At 46.0% G+C, this 5,501-nt stretch overlaps 1 non-coding gene across 1 annotated transcript; it reads left to right on the top strand.

Moving 5' to 3' along the window:
- The first annotated feature begins 383 nt into the window (after nucleotides 1–383).
- Nucleotides 384–456, top strand: Trnaa-ugc. Its single transcript has one exon. It is a non-coding gene; the product is annotated as a tRNA-Ala (tRNA).
- Nucleotides 457–5,501: the final 5,045 nt, after the last annotated feature.

Here is a 5,501-nt window from a genome sequence, read left to right as displayed (position 1 = left end):
ACCCTTTGCGTGCGTGAAGAGCACAATTTCGAAGGTAAGCGGCATGTGTGAAATATTGAATGCCTTGGCGCGTATGCCACTTCTTTTCAGCTTAAGTCCGGACGCCACATACGCTACGACCTGATGGGTCCAATCAAGCAGCGTCAAAAGTGCAAGTCACTGGGCCCATTTTCTGTATGATTGGTTCAGCGATGATAGAACGCGTACAGATACATTACGAAGACCATAATAGCGCCCTTGAGACCATGTCTGATTGGTTCCGTCAGCTGGTGACGTCGGCTGCGTCTAAACTTAAAAAGAAAATTCGCTTGTGATTATAATGCAATTGTTGGTGTTAGACTGGTAGCGACTGATAAAACCCGTTTGCTCTACTGACGTCTAACCCCTGGTTAGCTCTGTTGGTAGAGCGCTCCACCTGCAATGGAGAGGTCCCGGGTTCGATACCCGGACTAGGCGGATTTTTTCGGTCGCACCAATCACTTAGCTATGTTTGGAGATTTGTGTTTGTCCTTTGTCCCTCTTGTTCCCCTTCTCCAGGGATTATTTTCAACAAATTCGCTTCATCTTTGTTCTCGAAAAAAAAAAATGGAGTTTCTTTTTTTACTGTTACTTTGGAAGCCCACACTGCAAATATTACGACCTAACTCTGTCTAAATGTTTCTGACACGGTCCGGCAAACATTGCAACGCGCCAAGTTGACGAAATCGGCTGACTCTAGCGGGCGAATTGAGAGGGACGAAACCAACAGCGCAGTCAAGGTTACAACGTGGGCGTAGCCAAGATTGGCCCAGCCGTCATCATCATTGCCCCTAATTGTTTGTTTTTACTCCTCCCATTGGGGTAGAGTGGTGTAGAGCGACAACCAGGGAGTTGAAAGTGACACCCCAATGGGCCGCCGCCATATTGCACATTTTTAACCACTAGACACGTGACCTTAGTAGAGTTTTACGTGTTGATTTTAACGAAGTACTCATGCACAAACAATTGCTTGTTCATCTTTATTAACAGTACTGACGAGATGAGTAATTATGCTTCGTTTGTTTTAAGTAGAAAGTGTGCTTTTAGGACAAAAACTCGGGCAGCTTCGCACTGTCTCCACTTAGAGCGAAAAATTCAATAAGTAAACTGACCTGATTCATAAAAAAAAGCGGCTGCATGTTCTGTTTTTTCGCCAAACCCGTTTAAATGTGGTTGCTTTATAGAGTTGGGGGTGCTCTTTGTTGGGTGGAGCCTAGGGCAAATGTCCTTCAGTCTTCCAGTGCCTGGGCTGTCTGGTGCTCTTAGTGCACGTAGTGCATAGGGTGGGTGGTGCCTAAGGCAGCCTGTGACACGCTTACGTCATGCTCATTCTCATAACGAAGAATTTTATTTTGTTATAAACAATTCTATCCTCGCTGTTTCCTGAGCTTTTTGCGTAAATTGAGGCAATTAGCTCTCTCGTGTGTTTTGCGGGAGTCTAGGGGCTCCAGATGTCTTAGAGCGTAAGACACCGCCATTAAAATCATTATACATCATATAAACTAACGCTTTTAAGACATTTTTGACGGCCCGTAAAAATTGGATATTCAAGACATCGCGCTGCTATTTACTGCAGAGGTACAAGCCAATCGTGGAAGTTTACAGTAAAAGATGGAGGAATTAACTTTCCTTGTCTAAAAAACAAACACAATCAGAGACCTGTTCTGGGAAATCTATTCTGGCCCTTCGTAAACGATGCACAGGTGTAGCCAGAAGTGCTACCGACCGATGGCGTACGCCGCGTCCAGGAAGGGGAAGGAGGAAGAGTGGAAGGCTGAGATAGGGGCAGGGTAAGAGAGAGTTCGAGGCTGGGTTGTTGCAGCTGAGGAGAGAGGCGACAGCGAACGTAGCGGGAAAAGCAGTCCCAAGGGAAGAAAGTGCTAGTGAACAGGCAGAAGTCAGCGTACCGGGAGTGGCCCCTCGACCCTACAGTGCCGGGTGAAATGAAAATCACCATTTGAAAACATGGGTATCGTCCAACCCAGAGGGTACGCAAAACGGCGTCAAGCCGACCCTCCGGTGAGTATTGAGTCTTACTCCACGGAGCAGGTACTCCACTAGAACATGTTTATAAAAAAAAGCTGTTACAAGCAAACGGTTTGCGGAAGATAGGAGCTTAACTGCAGCCCAGGATCAGTGTAATTCCTTCTGCAGTATGGGATGACACAGGGGCCAGGCTTGGATGACGGGACTAGTTCTGTCGAGCACTGGTGTGCCGACGTAGAAAAAAACAAAACAAAACACCCTGTCTGGCTTGCATGCTTGACAGGATGGCCGCCCGGGGATAGTTTTTTTTTCTTTTTTAAAGGATGCAGGTGTAGAACTCAACGCTGACCTAAGGGTTACCCCTGCTCCGGCAGGGAAACACCCACTACACATCTGACATGGCAGTAATGGCGCAGGTTACCAGCGCGGCAGTAAAGGACCCGGTTCTAAACCGGCAGACATAAAGAAGTGAGGTAGATAACTGGAGAGAGTCAGCCGCAGGGCAGGGAGGAAGAGAAAGAGAGTGAAGACAGGAAGTTGGTGGCTAAGCGGGTACTGGTGGTAGGAGGCTCGAATGTAACAATATTAAAGTAGGGTCTACTGGCCAGGCTAAAAGGGGACGGGAAGGTAAACGTAGTTGCCCGGTCAAGAAAGTGCATCGTAGACACTATGGCCAAAGCTAAGGAAGAGCTCTGGGGTAATATCGAGGGAGATAACCTAGTAGAAGCGGATGCGGGACTCAATGATGTGTTGAAAGAAAGAAGCCAGAATCTCAGCAGACACATAGAGGATGGGTACGCAAGTCGAGGGTTTTAGTTAATTACTCAATCTCAAGTTTCCTTCTCCTTGAAAATTCGATGCAGCTAAAAAGACACCCTGCATAACTCTGTGTTAAATAAATGTTTAAAAAAAAACAAAAAAAAACACTGGCTATTTGGCGCAAGTCGGCGTCCGATTCAAAGGGCCTCATCCATCCATCCATCCGTTGATCCCTGGCCGATCTGGGTCCTTTTGCGTAGACATCTCCTATCATAACCCAAACCGGCCATCGCTCCCTCGACGTGGCGTCGGCCATCTGAAGGGAGCTTCGCTCGCGCGTCTGCGAAATGGCGGCGTGATTGCCCGGAACAGGTCTCTGTTCTTTTTGTGTTTTGAACGAGGTAAGTTAATTTCTCGATTTTTCGAGAACCAAAGCTGCCCCTGCCTTGGTTAATGGATACATCTATAAAACAAATCCCACGCTATTGTAAAAAAATGCATTGATACAATTTGGATCTGCAATACCATAAAAGGGAGCGTTCTTACTCGTTATATTAATTTTCTTAATGAAGAACGCGCACGTCAATTTGATGTTTGTCCCTGGTTGCCTAGCAAGCTTAACCTGCGAGATCACAAAATGAGATTGTTTTCTTTCCTCTGTCTTTAATCATTTTCCCATTAGTGATATCTCAATTAAGTACTTGTGGCGCACTGCGCCGACAATATTATGCTTGTTTTACGTGCATAATACGTGTGTAAGATAAGGTAGATTCTCTTCAATCATATTCAACTGTGAAGCCCAATGATATAAAATCCCTAATTTGTGGATATTTCTTCGTATGGTATCATGAAGTATGGGTCGTATAGATGTATACGCTTTTTGTTGTCTTTGCTTTGGTAAATACAACTCAAGAGACAGTTTTTGCCAACCTCTTCGTGCGGATTATCATTTCTACATACAGGATGGTAGAAGTTCTGAAGAAACACAATATGTTTTTCGAGGCATGCAGCTTCGTCACTCTTCGCTCCTGGAAATTTCGCTCCGACAATTTTCTTCAGCTCCATGAAAACTGCACCCCACTGGACAAACAGGTTGGTAACCTCTCCTTCATTGTACTAGGGTGCCTGAAACACGTCTACAACTGGTTTGTCTTACTGCTTCCTCAAATATGTTTCTTCGCTTTCCGCCTGATGACGTCCTAAAACGAATCGTACTGTTTCCTGCCATGATCCTGGTGGTGGCACTGTACCGGAGGTGAATGCAGCCAACGTCTTTTTTGCTGCAGCTTGTTCTGCAGTCAGGAAGTTCAAAGAAGTTTCAGCATCCATGAGTTGGGACGCTGCGATGACAGAGATCATCGCGTAAACTTGCCTTTTTAGCGAGCATTTCTACGACCTGCCACCAGGTTTGCGACGTCCGACGGCAGGAAAACCCAGTTCCTGTGACGCCATTTGTGACACTTCGACACCATTTTTCGATGCATGGATGGTATAGGACGCAAACGTCACTACTCGAAGGCGTGCTGCAGGCACCGCAATTCTACTTACACTTCTATCCTTTTTTAAGTTTTCAGCACACTTGTGCTTATCTTTGTTACTCTATTCAAGATACTGTATTTCAAACACCCTTGGTAGTATTTCGGTGTCTTGCTAATGCGTTTCGTCTAAGGTATTTGCTACTCTATCTTAACTACATCTCTCTTCATCTTGTACTCAGCATCTCAAATGCATTTTTCAACCTTCGAAAATATGCGTCGCCGGAACAATCTACAGAACTAGGGTTCGTCAGACTAAAGGGCAAAGCTGAACCGATTGCAGATTTGGAGGCAAGTGACCAAACACAGAACAGGATACAAGGCACAAAAAAAAATGGAGTGTCCGAATGCCAACTATAGACCCCATGGATAGACCCAAGTACGCCCATCTTTTTTTGTCCTCCTGTCGGCTTTTTTTCGTCTTCAAATTGTCTTTTAATGGTACGTTACACATGAAGCTAGCAAAGCGCTGGTGACGTCAACGGGATTTTCCACTTTTTGCCTGAAGCTGAAGTGACTCCGTCAGCAGAAGATTGCGACGCCAACGCTTGGTACGGACACTATGGATCTTTTCCCGAAATCGCCAGTTTAGAGGGTCCTGGTATAAAATAAGCGAGAACGTTTCCAAGGGAACGCGAACATTCCTCGGCCAAAGAAGCTAGATCCTGCGTGTATTATTGAGCAGCAGTCACCCAAAAACTAGGGCTTCCCCAAAGCCCCTTGTGTGCCAATTGTGCCTTTACTGTGGATCCCAAACTCGTTCGAAGGCGTTTCTTTTATCTCGGTCTGAAGCGCATATAGTTTTATTCTCAGGATCCTCCAACCTAGTTTTCCGCACGGTTTAGCCAGGGACTGAAAAGCGGTTTCTTGGACACTCTCTTGTGTTACTTGCGCTTCCCTCTTGACTTTCCTAATATAATTTCTGGCAGTTTAAAGGCATGTCTTGCCTTTGGCTGGGGAGATTGAAGGCACTCCTTGCCCTTGGCTGGGGAGACAAAATACTGGCTCTTGGTTAATGATCAGTGACAGAGGCTGCTGTCCTCTTGCCGATGTTTCTCCTGAGCGTACACGCTTGGCATTCACTCGCGCGCTCATCATCAAGTCTGGCTGCCTTATCAACTTCTGGTTCGGCTGTCTGTCAAGTCCACCGAATCCCGACAAGGCATATTACGAACTTATTGCGGAATCCATGCCTACAATACG

This window comes from Ixodes scapularis, unplaced genomic scaffold (assembly GCF_016920785.2).
Source record: "Ixodes scapularis isolate PalLabHiFi unplaced genomic scaffold, ASM1692078v2 PGA_scaffold4__175_contigs__length_147842914, whole genome shotgun sequence".
In the NCBI taxonomy this organism is placed as follows: domain Eukaryota; kingdom Metazoa; phylum Arthropoda; class Arachnida; order Ixodida; family Ixodidae; genus Ixodes; species Ixodes scapularis.
The sequence above is the reverse complement of the archived record's forward strand: the minus strand, read 5'-3'. Positions and strand labels throughout refer to the sequence as shown.